This window comes from Canis lupus, chromosome 24, assembly GCF_048164855.1.
Source record: "Canis lupus baileyi chromosome 24, mCanLup2.hap1, whole genome shotgun sequence".
Lineage (NCBI taxonomy): Eukaryota > Metazoa > Chordata > Mammalia > Carnivora > Canidae > Canis > Canis lupus.
Genome location: NC_132861.1, coordinates 12,811,071 through 12,830,836, shown reverse-complemented (window position 1 = coordinate 12,830,836; position 19,766 = coordinate 12,811,071). Strand labels below are relative to the sequence as shown.

The 19,766-nt window shown below is 40.7% G+C and overlaps 1 long non-coding RNA gene across 2 annotated transcripts in view; it reads left to right on the top strand.

Moving 5' to 3' along the window:
- LOC140615768 (uncharacterized) overlaps positions 1-19,766 on the top strand; it is an 82,419-nt gene that overhangs the window by 43,875 nt on the left and 18,778 nt on the right. The window contains exon 2 of one of the 2 annotated variants that reach the window (XR_012016259.1): positions 1,350-4,252. The exons of the other annotated variant lie outside the window; for it this stretch is intronic. This is a non-coding gene — a long non-coding RNA (uncharacterized lncRNA). Of the gene's footprint in view, positions 1-1,349; positions 4,253-19,766 lie in introns of those variants that run through there. 2 annotated transcript variants of the gene reach the window in all.

Below are 19,766 nucleotides of genomic sequence, written 5' to 3'. Positions count from 1 at the left end.
ATTTATTTATTTTGTTAATTTTAAAGAGTTTATTTATTCATGAGAGACACAGAGAGAGGGGCAGAGACATAGTCTCCCTGTGGGGAGCCTAATGTGGGACTTGATCCCAGGACCCCAGGATCACAACCTGAGCCGAAGGCAGACGCTCAACCACTGAGCCACCCAGGTGCCCATCTAACAGGTTTTTAGATTAATGTCTGTTTTTTAATAACTTCAGTCTCAAGAAGCAGGTGAAGTAGAGAAAGGTCAAGGGGCCACTTGCTAAGAGCACAAGATATGCCAAAGGCGCATCTCCTGGAGCCCAGAAATGCAGGGCGGTAGGCAGGCAGAGGTGATACCCCTGTCTGTAGGTAGACAGATGTCAGCAGCCAGGGCTGGAAAAAACGAACTCACAAGTAGAGGCTGCTTTGACAATGAAAAGAAAGTATTTGACCTAAGAGCAGATGAGGTAACATCCCCAGGGGACTTTGAAGTTTTGTCTCTTCCCTGCGGCTGAAATGAGCTGGGATTTCTCCAGCAGCTAGCAGGGATGTGCAGGCAGCCGAAGATCTGACGCCAAGGAGAGGGCCTCCCTTAAAGCTGAAAACGAAGCAGATCCAGCTCTTTGAAGTCATACACACCAGACTTCACATTCGAGTGATGCTGGGTAATTAATTTCTCAGAGACTAAATTTCCTTGTCTTTCAAATGAGCATAACAAAACGACCTCCCCAGGTTGTTGGGACGATGACATAAAGTGGTAAAGGACAGGGTAGGAAGTCCAAACACACCATTTCTTCTGCCCAGTGCTGAGTAACATGGTTTCAAATTCATTTTATATTTCTAGATGTGCAGCAAACGCATTTAGTGTGGTACTAACGCCTAAATTTTGTTGGATAATAAGGCCTCACCTTGCATTGCAGTTGCCGCGATGTAATCTATCTGTACCTTCTGAACCTAAAAAACCATAAATGTTTGATGTGTGCTTCGCCCTGTATGCTGTTCTGGGATGTCCCGTTTTTTTTTTTTTTTTTTTTTCTTATTTGCTTTCCCTTCAGCAGTTCAGATATTCTCTCAATATTTGTGTTTGCAAAGTCCTATCCCTAGGCCTGAATTTTCTCCAAAGTTCCAGTGGCACAGATCCAAATAGCCTGCAGGCATGTCCCCTTGGAGGGCTCGCCCTTACCTCACCGAACACTTTGTGTTTGTTTTTCCAGCAAATATGTATGGAATGTAGCGAAGTGCCAAATCCTGTGCGGGGACCCTTCGTTTTCAGCTAAATTAGAAACAGTTCAACCCTCAAAGGGGCTCCCCTCCAGGGGGAGAGGAGGATTATGCAATGTTGGTAATAGGGGACGTGCTACATTCCAGGTACCTGGGAGACCTGAGAACTGGAGGAAAAGCAATCCAGGGAAGAATGTGGCACCCAACCTGCTGAGGGCCTCGGCCACATCAGAGGGCCTGTCTGGGTGCTGAGTCCCAGGAATTTCTGGCGCCGGCCGCCGTGGCTCCCGCAGGCAGCGACTGAAACAGTCACGGCCCCGAGCAGCCCGAGAGGCAAGCTCGGGAGGAGAGACCCTTCCACCAGGGCAGAGCTGCCGGGCGCACCACGATCCAGCGCTCCTGGACTGCAGGAGGCGCCCGATGCGGAATCCAGGGCACCTCCAGGCCGCACCCACTTGCCCGGGAAAAGGAGGAAAGGGTTTGTGGACTGACACTCCCCCGGGGACTGGCGGTGCACTCAGGGACACGTGGTATCCAGCACTTTCAGTTAAGTAAACACTGTCCTGTCATAGGACTTGGCGGCGGGGGAGGCTGTTCCACACTCAGATCCGCTGGCCAGGCAATCTGGAGGCCCCAGACTCCGCCGCCCAGCAACCCCGCAGAACCCGAGATCCGGAGGAGGGTTCATAGAAGAATGAAGGGCGAGACATGTAAATAAACAGATATAATACCACAGCAGCTCTGGAAAACCCTCAGCGATCACCATTCTCGGGATCACTTGGCAACCGGATGGAGGGAAGGAAACATGGCCTTGGGGCAGACATGCCGGATTAAGACCCACTTCTGAGGTTCAGGAGCTGTGCCTCAGGGTCCTAATCTGTAAGCCTGACTGTGTGTGTGTGTGTGTGTGTGTGTGTGTGTGTCCTCAGAATTAATGTGCGAAAGGCCGGGTACATATTAAGTGTTCAACAAATGGCTGTTGTATGATGGTGATTATTATTAAGAGCCAAGCAAGTGAGTTGCTCCCTGCCTCTTTTCATTCTGCACCAGGTGCTAGACAAATCCTTTGTGATCTCCCTTCCCTGATCCTCCCTTCCCCTCCCCTGCTCTTCTTTCCCCTCCCCTCCCCTTCAGTGCTTCAGGCAGTGGTGGGCTCCTGGTGGCATCTCTCCCTGTCCCATTCTGCTGGATAACACGCCTGCACCCTGCAGAGCTGGCTTCTCCACCCCAGCTGAACTCCCTACCACATCATGCATACGCTGCTCATGCCACGTGATGCATTCTGCCTGGCATCGTGGTGCCCCAGCACCTGCCATTGACTCCGGCCATACTGGACCAGGTGCCCTGAGTGTAGAGACCAGACATTTTGACTGGTTCCCACTCAGCACCTAGAGATTGCCTCACGTCCACAAGGCTCTTTATGTATGGAGTATAACAACAACAACAAAAAAATACAGTCAACACATATTGACTATGTTAACAAATGAATCTAAGTACTTTTACCCTACATGGTTGCAAGAGATGGGTAAATACAGTTTATCTAAGCCAATTTCCCATGGACAGTATCCCCAGATAGCATGTAGTTAGCACTTAAGCGCCTATGCCACTCTTCCAAGCAGGCCACCAAAACCATATATTGTGATCTTCAGTTTTCTGGAATTTACAATATAGAACAGGACCTGATACCACTTTCCAGGGCAATTACGATTCAAATCCCAATACTACAAGCTCTAAGAGATCATAAAAGACATCCTAACAAAGATGACTCCCGATAAGAGAGGCTGGCTGGGTAGGGTCTAGAGATCTCTTGGTTTGTTGACTAGATATTGTTATAATACAATTTCACTTGTGGCATTATCAGCAAACTTTATAAATACAAGGATGTTGTTGGCAGGGAAGGCAGATGGAATTGTTGGAAATGCCACAGGGTGGAAAACACACTTGAAATTAAGAAAAAATGTACCAAGGAAAGGAGGAAAGGATAGTCAAAATTGGGAACTGGATGAGGTTTTGGTGGAGTGGTACTCTGTCCTGTGCCTGAGTTCCTTCTTCCTCCTGGCGTCTTCCTTGACCCTGGCCTTGACAGAACCTAAAGATGACAGGGTGATGTGGGACATCTAGGACATGGAGCAGGCTGGTTGGGGAAATATTTGCTAACTGCCCCCTTGTGAGATTACTCCTATTCTAAAGGACTTGGAAAAGGTAGGAGCTGCTGCTGATCCAAAGAAGAATTAGCACCAGAAAAGGGTTTTCCTTTTCTGCCAATTTCTACTAATCTCAATCTCCACTAATTGAGATTCCTCCAAACCTCAACTAATGATCAGCACATAGTAGTTTCTCAGTAAAATACTTTTGAACTCATCAAAGTCATGTATGATCGCTGGTGGCTTTGGTTCCAGTTCTTGCCACATTAAATTGTGTTTTGTATGATGGAGAGTAAGATTAGTTTTACTTTTGAGATTGTTACATGACATGACGCATGAAGATCAGCTCTGCAAGATCTGATCATAGTTTTATGATGGAGGGGTTCCAACAGACTGTTGTATGTCTCTTCCAGCCATCCTGCGACATGTCTGCTAAAAGAAAAACAGGAGCAGCCAACACTGCTCATTTTATCTTAAAAAACAAACAAACAAAAGGCCTTCATGCCCCAGGGCACAAGTGATCAAATACTGGTGAACCACCAGCACACAGATGGAAACATATTTATGCCTAATAAACAAGCGATGATGAACCGGGTTCTATAGGAAATAGTGAGTAAGAGGTAGGAATGGAACACAGACAATGAAAGAGTATCTGCTTTTTAAATAACTCTTGTGGTTTAGGAAAGGTAGAGTAATTACAAAGTTTGGCTTTCTGAAGCACTGTTAAAGCTTTGTAGCACACACATGGAAGTCCTCTAATAAGCCTGCAATAGTTGGATGTACTAGTATGTAACAGGGGTGTGGGTGGGGACACTTATGCAGAAATATTTGGCATATTAAACTTCTGCCTCTGTCAAAACACAAATTCTGATTAAAATGCTCAGGTCGAGTATTTTGGTCACACTATGATTTTGAAGCTCTCTGATGATTCTTGTTACATATTTCATGAAAGAAACCATATTTAGCGTGAGATCTTGTGCTGCTCCTACAGCTGGACAACACCATGGTCCCTCACTGCACTAGATTCTATTTGCTGATACTGTCAGGTTTTCTGGCTAGAGAAAGGCCCCTGCTGCCGGGCAACCAGGGATTCCTGGGGATGTCAGCAAGTGCCTCGGGGAGCAGGAGAAAACTAGAATCTGACCCAGTGGGATAATTGCTCCTGGGGCCTTAGCTGTTTATTTTCACATTCCTTCTGCCCACCACTTATAACTCATCATCTTCCCTCCTCTCTGACACTTTTGACACAAAGCAGAACGAGCAGAAATGAATAGAAAGTTACTAATGAAATGGGCTGAGTGAGGGAAGGTTTGGGAAATAAGCCCTCAGCTAGGCAGGCAGGCCAAAGCAGCAGTGCCTTCTTGAAGTCTAGAGGTGGGATGGCTGAGGGTATATTTAGTAATAGTCCCAAGGGCTAGGAAGGGGACACAGGGACCATTGTCCACAGGTAAAGGGACAGGGGAGGTAGGCTCATGTTCCAGGAGGAATTAGATTCAGCCAAGGAAAGATTCACCCATCTTCTGGAAGTCTTTGGCAAAAGATGAGCAACAGGTTCTAGCAATCATGCTACATTGAAAGGCAGCCTCACCTGTTTGAGGACATCCAGTCATGTATTTACTTGGTCATTTGGCCATAGAAGGTAATATGAGGCACTTCCCTTCATCATTACACACACACACACACACACACACACACACACACACACACTAAAGATTCCTCACTGAGAATCTCTCTCCACGGGTCTAGCCACAACTGCACACTGGCCTTCTGAAAAGGCAGAAGAAGGCTGCTTTATGGAAGAAAGTATACAAAATCCTTTAAAACATTTCTCATACCTATCATTTCATCAGTACAACATCATTTTTTGGCTCTTTAAAATTCCTACTTAAAATTTAAACACCGTTGGATCAGAAGTAAGTAAAGAGTAGTTGGTTGTTCTAGAGATTGTCTTGGGAGTCCTTAGTTCTGAATTATTTGAACGTCTCAGACACCCTGGCCTGGACTTGTACTGTCCAGGCCCCCAGGCCTGCTGTTGCTGGAAGTTAGATTTCACTAAGCTGAACTTTCCCTTCTGGCTGGCTTAGGTTCCAATACATTGTAACTCTCTAGAGTTATAATAGAGCACCTCAGGTCTATAAAACTAAAAATAGAACCAAACAACATATTAGGAAAATATTTGCAATTTCTGACAAAGGTCAATCATCTAACTATAAAAAGAGCTCTTGGAAATCAATAAAAGATGAATACTACAGTAGAAAATCAGCAACAAAAACAGACCCAACAACAACAACAAAAAAAATGAAGAGAACATTCATAAGGGAAGAAATACAACATGATAGAAAAGCAAAGAAAAATAGTTCACAGATATTTAAAGCAGATAAAGGAATGCAAAATAAAGCAATGAGATAGTTCTTCACTTATCACGTTAGCAAAAAAAAATTATTTTATTAGTGATAAATTTCAGTATTGTCAGGATTCAGGAAAATGTATCTCTTATACTGTTGGTAGGAATGTGAATTGGTACAGCCTTTCTGGAAGGAAATTTGGGATATTTATCAGGACGCAGCATTTCTTAGTACATGCACCACAGGAAATTGGTACACAGGAAATAGAATATGGTACATCTGCATGTCACCATTAAAAATGAGGTAGGAGGGATCCCTGGGTGGCGCAGCAGTTTAGCGCCTGCCTTTGGCCCAGGGCGTGATCCTGGAGACCCGGGATCGAATCCCATGTCAGGCTCCTGGAGCATGGAGCCTGCTTCTCCCTCTGCCTATGTCTCTGCCTCTCTCTCTCTCTCTGTGACTATCATAAATAAATAAAAATTTAAAAAAAAAATGAGGTAGGAGAAGCATCAGTGTCACTGATGAAAGAATAGATTACAAAATAACATTCAATACAAATATAATTTTTGATTAAAAATTATATTAAGCCATGAAAAACCAGATTCTTGGTGATATAATTATTAAATAATTAATATAATTATTAAATATAAAATCAATATGTGTATAAATGTATTTATAAAATTTCTAAAAATTATCACTATAATTTAAAGTTTTTTAAGTTATTAAATTATTTTATAATTACATAAAATTATTAAGCTTTAAATTTATCTATTTATTTTTTTGGAGAAAAAAAGTGGAGGATGTGGAGAAGAGGGACACCTCATGCACTGTTGATAAGACTGTAAGTTGGTGCATCCACTGTGGAAAACAGTATGGTGGTCCCTCAAAAAAATTAAAAATAGAAAATACCATATGACCCAGTAATTCCACTCCTGGCTATTTACCTGAAGAAAATGAAAATATGAATATAAAAAGACATATATACCCCTATGTTTATTGAAGTGTTATTTTCAATAGCCAAGATATGGAAGCAACCCAAGAGTCCAACCATAGATGAATGGATAAAGAAGATGTGGTATTACATACAATGGAATGTTACTCAGCCATATAAAAGGATGAGATCTTTCATTGGTGAAAACATAGATAAACCTAGAGTATAATGCTAAGTGAAGTAAGTCAGTCAGATAAAGACAAATACCATATAATTTCACTTGCATGTGGAATCTAAAAAACAAAACAAATGAATAAACAAACAAAAAACAGAAACAGGGATCCCTGGGTGGCGCAGCGGTTTAGCGCCTGCCTTTGGCCCAGGGTGCGATCCTGGAGACCTGGGATCGAATCCCACGTCGGGCTCCCGGTGCATGGAGCCTGCTTCTTCCTCTGCCTGTGTCTCTGCCTCTCTTTCTCTCTGTGTGACTATCATAAATAAATAAAAATTAAAAAAAAAAGTTATAAAACAGAAACAGACCCATAAATATAGGGAACAAACTAATGGTTCACAGAGGGGAAGGAGTAGAGGGATAGGCAAAATCGGTGAAGGGGAGTAGGATATACAATTCATTCCTGTTATGGGATGAATAAGTCACAGAGGTGAAAGGCACAGCACAGGGAATAGAGTCAATGGTAGTGTAATAGCACCCTATGGTGGCAGATGGAGCTCCACCTGTGGTGAGCACAGCATAACATGTAAAGTTGTAGCATCACTATGCTGTACGCTGGACACTAATAACATTGTATGTAAAAAATATAGAGAGATTTGAAGAACTAGATTCTTTGAGATATAAAATTACTGTTTCAAATTTATCTTGCTTCCATGAATGTAGCTACTTGAAAATCTAACGTATAGAATTTCCCTAGCAATAAATAGGTTTTTTCTACAAATATTTACTAACTTCCTCCTATGAGCCAGACACCATTCTAGCTGAGAGAGACTGAAATTTATAAGACAAAATTCTACTCTTTATCTTCCTTTTGGCAGGGAACATAGACAATAAGTAAAACATACATAAATAAGAGAGCGACAATTTCATAAAGAAAATAAAATAGACTACTGTAATAGAGACCATCAAGAGGTTAGAGACCAACTTTAGCTATGATGACCAATCTTAATTATATTTCAGTTGAGACCAGGGTGGGGAGAAGGATTGAGCCATGTGAGAAGCATTGTAGACATGAGGGAGAACAAGTGCAAAGGCCCTGAAGAGGGAACAATATTGGAATGCTGAAGAAAGAGAGTTTAATGTGATAAGAATCTGTATGAAAGAGAGCAGGAGAGTGGTAAAAAATGAGGTCAGACAATTAGGCAGGGATGAGATCACATTGACTGCATGGGTAGGTAAGGACCATTGGGAAGCCATTGGAGGAGTTCAGTTTATGGACAATTTGATAAAATGTGTCTTTTAAGGATACAAAATAAAATGTAAATGTTTGGTAATATGCAGTTAATAAATTAACTTCATAGACATAATTTTATTTAATAAAACAATTCTGTGGGGTAGGTGTTATTTATCTTCATCATAGATCTGCTACAGAGGCTCAGAGAAGTTGAGCCACTTGGCCATGGTCGTATAGCAAGTAGATGACATGATTGGGATGAGAAGCAGAGGCCCCTGTATCCGGGTAATTTACCAGGAAGGAAACTAAGCAATAGTTTACAGCACCGAATGTCAGGCAGTAGGTCTGGTGGCTAAACTTCATACGTTTCCATTACCGCATTGAGTACATTGAATGAACCAGTGAACTCTTCTGTCACCACCTCAGCCTACTATAGACTTTTAAGGAAGTAACTAAGGAACTCAGTTTGTGTCACCCCATGTTATTGCACCAGGATTGGAAAATCTGAGACATTGGTTGCAACATTTGGCACTTTGATTTCGGATGATCTACAAGCCTTTTAAATGGCCTAAGTGTGCTGGATGCGGCCTGTCTTTTGAAGTGACCTCCTAGGCCCACCTGCCTGGGTACAGCTCTAGAGGATGGCTGAGTCGTTATTCTCAAGCCCAGGGTCTGGCTGGAGCCTGCTCCAAGTCAGGATGGGCAGAAACATTTGTTTTGGACCTCATCCTGCTCTTCCACCATTTGGGTCTTTGAGAGGAGGGGCTGATTGGCCGAGTTCTCAATGCTGAACCTCCTACAGTGGTTCCTGAAGCTACCGTGCATCTCTCTGCTCCTTCATGGTGTCACAACAGCCACCATATGGTGCTTCTCTCAGCAAGGGGCATTGGAATCTTCTTCCTCTCCCCGTCCATCCTCAGCTCATCCTGGCTCATCCCCCAGGCAGCTGCAAGCTATGGAAGCATCTCACCCACTCAGTGGTCTCTCTTTTATCTCTGGGTTCCCAAGTCTGCTCTTGCGTAGCTGCACTTTCCCTCATCTGGGATTTGCTAGCTTGTGCTTACATTTTCCTTGTGCTGTCTGGATCCTGTTTCCTAAGGTCCCTCACACACATAGCTCTCTGGGATCTGAGTTCAGTCCTTCTTCTTCTTCTTCTTCTTCTTCTTCTTCTTCTTCTTCTTCTTCTTCTTCTTCTTCTTCTTCTTCTTCTTCTTCTTCTTCTTCTTCTTCTTCTTCTTCTTCTTCTTCTTCTTCTTCTTCTTCTTCTTCTCTTCTTCTTCTTCTCTTCTCCTTCTCTAAGATTTTGTTTATCCATTCATGAGAGATACACAGAGACAGAGGCATAGGCAGAGGGAGAAGCAGGCTCCCTCTGGGGAGCCTGATGTGGGACTTGATTCCAGGACCCCAGGATCACAACCCGAGCCAAAGGCAGACACTCAACCACTGAGCCACCCAGGTGTCCCTGAGTTCAGCCTTCTTAAACATGCAGGTAACTGACATGTGGTTTCCAGAGGAGTACAATTCACAGAGACAGAAGGTAGAATGGTGGTGGCCAGGGGCTGAGAGGAGGCAGGAAATGGGAGGTTGTTGTTGACTGGGGATAGAGTTTTCATTTTGCAAAATAATTCCGGAAATCTGTTGCACAACAATGTCTATACACTTAATACTACTAAACTGTATGCTTAAAAATGACTAAGAAGCTATGTATTTTTTTAACCATGATTTTTAAAAAAGCAGATAAGCAGTGAGCCTGATGTGCCTATAGTCTGCTGTCCCCTTCTAGCTCTAAGCTGTTCACTCAGATACAGTGCTCTGCTTCCTTGTGTGGAGGTCTGGCCTTTGGTAATGAAATGCCTTGGCCTCTCACTTGGTGGCACAGCTGGAACTCACTCTTCGGCAGTCTCTGTTAGGACACAGGCCATGTCCTCAGTCCACTCCATTAATGCCTCCATCCTCAGCAACCCTTCTTTCTCAAAGTCACAATGATTAAAAAAAAAAAAAATCCTAATGATGTTCACTTTGTCCAAATCCAAGGGTCACTTTTTTGTCCTTCTCTCTCTTAACCTTTCTCTTCAACACAACTGACTTCCTTGAAATACACTCTTCTCTTGGTTTCCAAGACTACCTTAATATCCTAGTTTCCTCCTAATTCTCTAAACATTTTAGATTCCTTTGGTGGCTCCACCTCTCCTCAGTGGTTAAATGCCAGTGTACCCCAGGCTCTGGCATTGGCTTTCCCTTTTCTCTCTGCATTTTCTTTCTAGATCATCTCATCCATCCTTAGATTTACATACAAGTCTATGTGGATAACTCCCAAATTTGTGCATTCAGCCTAGACTTTCTCCCTAAGCTCTACAATTATGCCTCCAACTGCCTCCTCAACCACTCCATCTGGATGTCTATACATTTATTGAGAATTTTCAATTCATTGGGAGGGATGTATAAACATGAAATAATTTTATATTTTCCCATGGCTACCCAATTATGCTGTTCTGCATAGTCAAGAATCTTGGGATAGTTCAGGTCAATTGTACAATGTTGAGATTATTAAAGCTGTCTCATTCTAGATTTTAAAATCTCAGTACTACCTGGACTTACATATTATCTCAGTGGCCAATTCTCTATCTGGGACGCGAAATGTGTAAGATAGGCCTCAAACATCTTAGAACACCAAAAAGCAAGGAATCAATCAAAGAATTCTGGGGCCATGCCAAAATGATTTGGGAGCCAACCTGAAGAATCTAAAGGTGGAACATTTGAGCAATAATAAAAAAATAATAACTGCGGTGAATTAAAAAAATAACTGCAGTGAATTAAACACATGAATATTATTAAATCTGTAAGTTCATAGTGAAACTTAAAAAAAAATTTCAACTCATATCTCTTATTTTTGAGAATGCTAGGAAACCAAGACATCGTTTTGACAACTTGTAAACGGAGAGAAAGAATACATTTTCATGTTTAAAATTAGGCTCAGGGTAACAAAGTAGTTGATAAGGAGAAATTTCTCTTCACTGAAGTATTCCAGCTAATAAATAAAGAAGAACAGAATTGGAATATTGGAACCTCTGGTGAAATAGTTATCTTGGCAATGATCATCCATGATGACTAAAAGAAAGAAGAAAATGGGGAAAAGCTCTATGACTTGGATTTGACAAGGATTTCTTGGATAAGACGAAATACATAGGCAATGAAGGTAAAAACAAACAAATTGGACTACATCAAAATCAAAAACCTCTGTGCATGAAAGGACACAATAAACAGTGAAAGGATAACTTAGGAAATGGTTTGTAAATCATATCTCTGACAAGACTTGAATAGACATTGAAAGATGACATACAGATGGCCAACAAGCACATGAAAAGATGCTCAACATCAGTAAATTAGGGAAATGCAGATCAAAACCACAATGAGATATCACTGCACACCCATTACATTAGAATGACTACAGCCAAAAATAAATAAATAAATAGAAGGAGGAGGAGGAGAATGAAAGAAAAGAAAGGAAAAAAGAAAAACCAGAAAATGACAAGTGTTGGCAAGGATATGGAGACATTAGAATCTTTCTGCACTGTTGGTGGGAATGTAAAATAGTGCAGCCACTATGGAAAGCAGCATGGCAGTTCCTCAAAAAAAAAATTGAATATCCATATGATCCAACAATTCTTCTTCTGGGTATATACCCAGAAGAATTGAAAGCAGGGTCTCAACGTGATATTTGTATACACATGCTCATAGAAGCACTATTCCCAGTAGCCAAAAAGGGCAAACAATATAAGTGTCCATTGACAGATGAATGGATAAACAAAATGTGTACAATCGAATGTTTTCAGCCTAAAAGAAAGAAATTTGCACACATGCTACAACATGGATGAAACCTGAAGACGTTATGCTAAGTGAAATAAGACAGCCACAAAAAGACAAATATGTATGATTCCACTCATATGAGGTATCCAGAGTGGACAAATTTACAGAGACAATTGCCAAGAGCTGAAGGGAGGGAGAAGTGGGGAGTTGGTGTTTAATGGGCGTAGACTTTCAGTTTTGTAAGATGAAAAAGTTTTGAAGATTGGCTACCCAACAATGTGGATGTACTCAATACTACTAAACTGTATACTTAAAATTGGGTAAGATGGTAAATTATATAAATGTGTTTACCACTATTTAAAAAAAGAGAGACCAGGACAATTGGATATTCCATTCCTCCTGAGAAGCAACATAGCATCACCTACAAAATAGTCTTGCCAAAAAATCAAAACAATTTAAGCTAGATCAAGCCACTGGATCTAACTACCAATTTACAGAAAATGCAGGGACAGAGGAACATGTTAAACAACATCACATGGAAGCAATCAGCAAAAATCCAGACTGTGGGAAACTACAGGAAAACAACTGAGTTTCTTCAATAAATAAATTGCAAGAGAAAAAAGTAGTAATAGGAGGAAACCATAGATTAAAAGTCTTAAAAGACATAAAAGCCAATGGCAGTATCTGGAATTATTCAAATAAACCATAAAAAAGTATGACACACTCAAGGAATATGTGATAATATTCAGGAATCTAATGGTTGTTTTTAAGTCCTTATCTTCTAGAAACACTAAATTATTTATGTTTGGAATATTATAATATCTAGGATTTGCTTCATAATAATTGGGGGTGAGGAAGTTGGAGGGTATAGATGAAATGTGCCTGGCTGTGAGTTCATGATTGCTGAAGTTGATTGGTAGAAGCCACTATTCTATCTTTACATTTGATATTTGCACAATTAAGTGTTTTATATATGTTATATAAACCTTATAATATATAAAGTTTATATTATATATATAAAGCCCTTCTCTTCTGCTATCAGCTCAGCATAAGAAATAGAAATGTGGTCTGCAAACACTTTCACTCGCCCTGGTCCAGTGACTTGGCCTATTCAGCCCGCAGGCAGGAGGTGGAGCAGAGTGTGTAGGAGCAGCAGCTTGCTGGGTTGTCCGGAGTGAAAGGCGATCTCCTCTCTCTGGATTGCCATCGCCTCTTAACACAGTCTGACTTTTGTATGGTAGGGTCTGCATGCCGGGTCTTTGCTGGAACACATCTGTGGGTTCTCTGGATGAGTCTTCAGAGGGCCTTCTCTGGCGCATAGTTCCCTAGCGTGGAGGTCTGGCTCAGGCTCAAGCTTAAGCTCTTCCCACCCACAGTCCCCAAACACAGCTCCTAGTGTTGCCCCTGCCTGGCGGACACATCACTGGATGGGTTACCTGAAGATAGCTCAAGTCCAGCCATTTTCTGAACTGTGTATAAAACCTACAGAAAATCATGTGTCCTTTCCATGTCAAATGGAGGAAACACTGCCTGCCCAAGTGACACATACCTTCTCTTGGCCTCTTTTCTATTCCTTTTTCCACATTTGGGCAGCATCAGACAAAGTATAGGCAACTTGTAGACAAAAGACAAAAGAACTGGGGCTGGGACTGGTGTTGGATTGGTCCCTTTCACTTCTTTACAATAGGTTATATTGGGGTCTTTCTTTTTCATTTATTGAATGAAAGAATAAATAAGAAACCCCATGTAAAATATGGCCGATTGAGCCTGCAATTAAGTTCTACCAGCCCAAGTATTCCAAATAGGGAAGAGTCTGGATTTCATGTGACATATAGAATTAACAACTGAGGGGCCCCTGGGTGGCTCAGTTGGTTAAGCTGTTGCCTTTGCCTCAGATGATGATCCCAGGGTCCTGGGATTGAGCCCTTCATTAGGCTCCCTGCTCCTTGGGGAGCTTGCTTCTCCCTCTCCCTCTGTCTGCCACTCCCCCTGCTTGTGCTCTGTCTTTGTGTGTGTTTCCGTCAAATAAATAAATAAAATCTTAGAAAAAAGGATTATTCCTGTTGCGATTTCTTTTTTAATGACCCTGTGTCTTAGGTGAGAATCTCTATTAATTAATTAAATATTTTAAGTTCTTTTGGATTTACTTTACAGATAGAAAGAGCTATAATCATACCTAGAAATAGAAAGTTAATGTTAGACCATCAGTGCAATAAGTATGCAATACTTGAATAGATTTCTCGTTATGGACACATCTTTCCTGGCTCAAAACAAATGCTTGATATGGAAGAGTCAAGAAACACATATTGTATAGCCCAACAAAGAAGATAATAGAAGATACCACCGATTCACATAGGTACAATGCTAAGTACTGTATATATGTTGCTTCATATAATCCTCACAACAATCCCACATGGTGAGCATTATTATCTCCATTGAGAGAAGAGGTAGCCAAAGCTCAGAGAAATTACTTTAGTAAACAATGGAACCAGGATACAAGTCCAGCTCCATTTGACTCTAGAAATTGAGTTCTTAATCTCCATGTACTACCTGTAATAAAACACTAAAAATATTTACCTGGTTAGGAGATTAGATAAATAGACATAATTTATATAGATTTAATATTCAAATTAAAATCCACTGACCTTCTAAGATAGAGGATTTTTGAAAAGCTTAATCTATATAATTATTAAATCCTTACATATTTAACACTGCTTCTAAATTATCATAGAAATTACTTTCCAAAAAATGTTAGTCACAGCTGGACTGAAAGAGGGTTTGGGAAATGTGGCAACTTTGTTTATAGAAGTATAATATGCTGTAGGTCTACTGGAGATCCAGTGAGATCTATCTTTGTGGAATCTAAAACAGAGGAACAAGCAGTAAAACCTTTTGAGATAAGCCTAGATTCTAAAAAGAAAAAAAACCCAAAAAATTTAGCAAATGTTAAAAATAGTAAGAAACCTTTTGGCAACTATGACAGTTACTTTATCCACCATAAGAGGCACCGAGAAAACCTAATATATTCCCTCAGACAGTAAAATCAACCCTTTCTTGCCCTAAGAGTAGCTGGTGAGTTATTTGTTTAATATTTAAGTAGATGTGGTTGGGATGAAATGAAACTCATGATCGCACTGTTACAGGAGAAAAGAAAAGGAAGAAGAAGAAAGCCTGAATGAAGAGGAATATGAATGAATGAAGAATATGTTGAGATCAAAGAGCTGATAGGGACACAGCCAGAGCACCTGTAAAACAAAAAGGTCCAGGACCACATCTCAGGGCTCTGAAGTAGAAATTGCTGAAACCCCAAGTGCATCCTCAAAGCAAAAATAAAAATGGGAAATAGTTGAAGTATCCAGCTTACCTGAAGTCAGAACGGAAAAAGAGGAAGAGAAATAGCCTTGAAAATGCAGAATGCTAGCTTCCAGGTCAAAAGTCAAGAAAATGGCCTAGAAAGACAATATTTATTTATTTATTTATTTATTTATTTATTTATTTATTTATTTATTCAAGATTATTTATTTATTTATGCATGAGAGATACAGAGAGAGAGGCAGAGACATAGGCAGAGGTAGAAGCAGGCTCCATGCAGGGAGCCTGATGTGGGACTCAATCCTGGGAAGCCAGAACTACACCCTGAGCTGAAGGTAGACGCTTAACCGCTGAGCCACCCAGGCATCCCAAAAGACAATATTTAAAGAGAAGCTTCAGATGTGCCCAAAGAAAACAAAGGTAGTACTACTTTCAGATTAGAATTAGATAAATAAGGTTACATTCTAGTCATTACATAGCCACAAATGTCTTAACGGTATTTTTAATTTCTCAAAATTTAGAAGTCTTTACTAAAGAGGAAACAGGATACTGGATATAAAACATGGGCACCTCTTGAAAGCAAAAAGGAAGCATGAGGGGGAAAAAAAAAAAGAAACATAAAATGAGAGAAGAGGCTACATGATTAAGAGCACTACTGAAGTAAGCCTGTGGTATAAATTCTACTGCGGGCAATTGACATACATCCAAGGTTAGGATAGTTTTTTAAAGTTTGTATTTCAATTCCAGTTAGTTAACATATAGCATAATATTAGCTTCAGATGTATGATACAGTGATTCAACACTCCTATACAACACCTAGTACTCATCACAACTAGTGCCCTCCTTAATCGCAGCACCTATTTCACCCATCCCTCACCTGCCTCCCCTCTGGTGACCATCAGTTTGTTCTCCATAGTTAAGAGTCTGTTTCTTGGTTAGTGTCTCTCTCCTCCCCCACCCCCCCTTGGCTCATTTGTTTAGTTTCTTAAATTCCACCTATGGGTGAAATCGTATGGTATTTGTCTTTTTCTGACTGACTTATTTTGCTTAACATAACACTCTCTAGCTCCATCCAATGGCACGATTTCATTCTTTTTTTATGGTTGAATAATATTCCATTGTATATAGACACCACATCTTCTTTTTTTCTTTTTTTTTTCTCAGATCTAGGGTTAAGGTTAGTGAGTTAGGGCAAGGTGAGGGTATGTGCCTAGTATCCTGCAGTTCAGAGACTTCTCCAGAGAATAAAACCCAAAACTTCTGCTGGGGTGAGAATAGACATGGCAGCCATCTACTATGCTGAGATAAAGAGGTTATTTGGGGCCCTAAATACTGTTTAATAGTTATTCAATTGTTCCTTCTGTTTTTATTTCTACCTTCACACCCATTTCAGAAATATTGCCAGTTCTGAAATGTTTGGTGGCTTAAATGTTCAGGTTGCGTCTCAACTTATCATGTGTTCAGGAGGTCACTTTCTTAGATTGGGGGTTAGGATGAGGGCATGTGAGGTTAGGCTATGTTTTAATAGCTATGATAATTAGCTTTGAAAGCCTGAATTTTTAATATATGGGAAGATTCTATAATGTACAATGCATTTCCTGACATTATACAAGAAGGCAAAGTGGAAGGAAAAGCTGCACAACACTGTATTGCCTGAATCTCTAATGACTCAATGCTATTTGCTGAGAGCACATAATGTACCAAGCTGTAAAGTAGGATTTAGGGGAATTCCCAAGGGAATCTCCACAAGCCATTTTTATATCTAGGATTTGTTTGAAGAAAATTTAGAAGTCCCCGTGGACATGCCATTTAGCTAAATTCCTTAGCTCATTATACTCTAAAATGTTTAAAAATATATCTCTTTTGCATAAACACCCAAACAAAGATTTTCTAGTTTTATTTGCTACAGGGAACTATACATTTTATGATGCTGGATATGTTTGACTCAAGTTATAAAATTTGGTTATTAATTTATTACTTAATTTAAAATTTTTATATAAAAGGCAAATGACATTTCACCTTTAGGGACAACATTTAGATTTGGTATCTAAGACAAATATATTTAATTTTTCTATGTAACCAAAACATGACAGAGATTAATTCAGGCCTTTTATCTCTTTCCTAAATAAAGTTAGTAGGTAATTGTATTAGTTACCTACTGTTGCATTACAAATGATTTCAAAGCTCAGTGGCTTAAAACAATAATAAATATTTATAAACATTTTTTATTTTTTTATTTTTTAAATTTATTTATGATAGGCACACAGTGAGAGAGAGAGAGGCAGAGACACAGGCAGAGGGAGAAGCAGGCTCCATGCACCGGGAGCCCGATGTGGGATTCGATCCCGGGTCTCCAGGATCGCGCCCTGGGTCAAAGGCAGGCGCCAAACCGCTGCGCCACCCAGGGATCCCCATAATAAATATTTATTATCTCAGACTTGCTGTGGGTCAGACATTTGGGAATGGCTTTGGTGGTGGTTGTGGTTCAGGGTCTCTCATCAGGTTGCAGTCAAGATGTTAGCTGTAGCTACAGTTGCATCTGAAGACTTGAGTGGGGCTAGGGGGTCTGCTTCTAAGATGACTAACTCATATGACTAGTAAGCCAAAGGTAGGAGGCCTCAATGCCTTGTCATGTGTATCTCTTTATACAGCTGATCGATTATCCTACAACATGGTGGCTGACTTTCCCAAAGCAAGTGGTCCAAGTAAGCAAGGCAAAAGCTATTGTAATGTTCTTTATGACCTTGCCTCTGAAGTCACATGCTGTCATTTTCACAATAACCTATTGATTACACAGGTCATCCTATTAAATGTGGGATGGGAGTGTCTAGGAACATAAAAGCCAACTAGCAAATCACAAGACCATTTTCTTGACTGGCTATAAGAGTAATCAAGGCACACTAAGAACTCATAGTACCAAAATAAAAAGTTGATCATATGGGGAGCATGAAACACAAATAGCATATATTCTATAAAGTATGGTATGGTAGATTGTTAGAGAATCTATCCACTATAGCCCCCAAAGAACCACATCTCCCTAAACCCATGCTACTGCATATTTTCCTCTCACACTGAGTCTGGGGTTGGCCATACAACTTGCTTTGGCCAAAGGGATATTGGCAATGGTATGAAAAATAAATGTACATTGAGACTTGCCCTTTTATGTCACTGGAGATTCTTCCATTAACATGTGAAAAACATAGGGTATAGGAGGCAAAATTCATTCCATGTCAAAAATGATAATATTTGGGGCAGCCTGGGTGGCTCAGCAGTTTAGCGCCACCTTCAGTCAGGGTGTGATCCTGGAGACCCGGGATCGAGTCCCACGTCAGGCTCCCTGCATGGAGCCTGCTTCTCCCTCTGCCTGTGTCTCTGCCTCTCTCTCTCTGTCTCTCATGAATAAATAAATAAAATATTTTTTTAAAAAAAAGATAATATTTGGAATATAGTAGGTTAAACAAAATGTATTATTATTATTTTTTAAAGATTTTATTTATTTGAGAGAGAGAGAGTGCATATGAGTAAAAGGGAGGAGCAGACTCTCTACTGAGTGAGGAGCCTGATGTGAGACTCAATCCCAGGACCTTGAGATCATGACCTGAGCCAAAGGCAGACCCTTAACCGACTGAGCCACCCAGGTGCCCCTAAATAAAGTACATTATTAAATTTAATTTTACCGTTTCTTTTTAACAATTTTAAAAGTGTGTTTAAAATATGGTTCCTCGAAAACTTAAAATTATATATATGGTTTATGTTCATGGCTCACATTGTATGTCCATTGGACTGTGTCCTTCCTGGCTACCAGGAGAACTCTCAACCACTGCCATTGTTCTGTGCCAAGTTCTGTCTCTACAAATCAAAAGGAACAGAAGCTCCAGACCTTGAGGCTACTTTCTAAATCCTAGCTCCACTCCCCACCCACATACACATATTATACAATCCTGTCCCTGGCCCCCATCCTGCTGTTTTCCTATTAAAACATCCTCTCAAGAAATGGTCTAAATTCATTCACACTGCTTATAAAATTTAATGGCAGCTTAAATGTTTCATAGAACTTTCATTTTAAAATAAAAAGTAGATGTATAAAAGTTTGAAGATCCTGGGGCACCTGGGTGGCTCAGCCGGTTAAACATCTGCCTTTGGCTCGGGTCATGATCCTGGGGTCCTGGAATTGAGCCCTGCATTGGGCTCCCTGCTCAGTGGGGAGCCTGCTTCTCCTTCTCCCTCTGCCCTCCACTCTCCCTGCTTGTACTCTTTCTCTGTCAAATAAATAAATAAACAAAATCTTTTTTAAGAAATGTGAAGATCCAGGGGTGCCTGGGTGGCTCAGCAGTTGAGCATCTGCCTTTGGCTCAGGGTGTGGTCCCTAAGTACCAGGATTGAGTCCTACATTGGGGTCCTCTTACGGAGCCTGCTTCGCTCTCTCTACCTATGTCTCTGCCTCTCTCTGTGTGTCTCTCATGAATAAATAAATAAAATCTTAAAAAAAAATGAGAAGATCCCAAGGTGAAATCATCAGGAATAGGTCACAAGAGTGTTTTGTTTCATCTCTCCCCTCTCCAAGTAGTGGTTGAGACGGAGATGGACCTAGGAGAAAAAGATGAGAGGGGTGATTGACA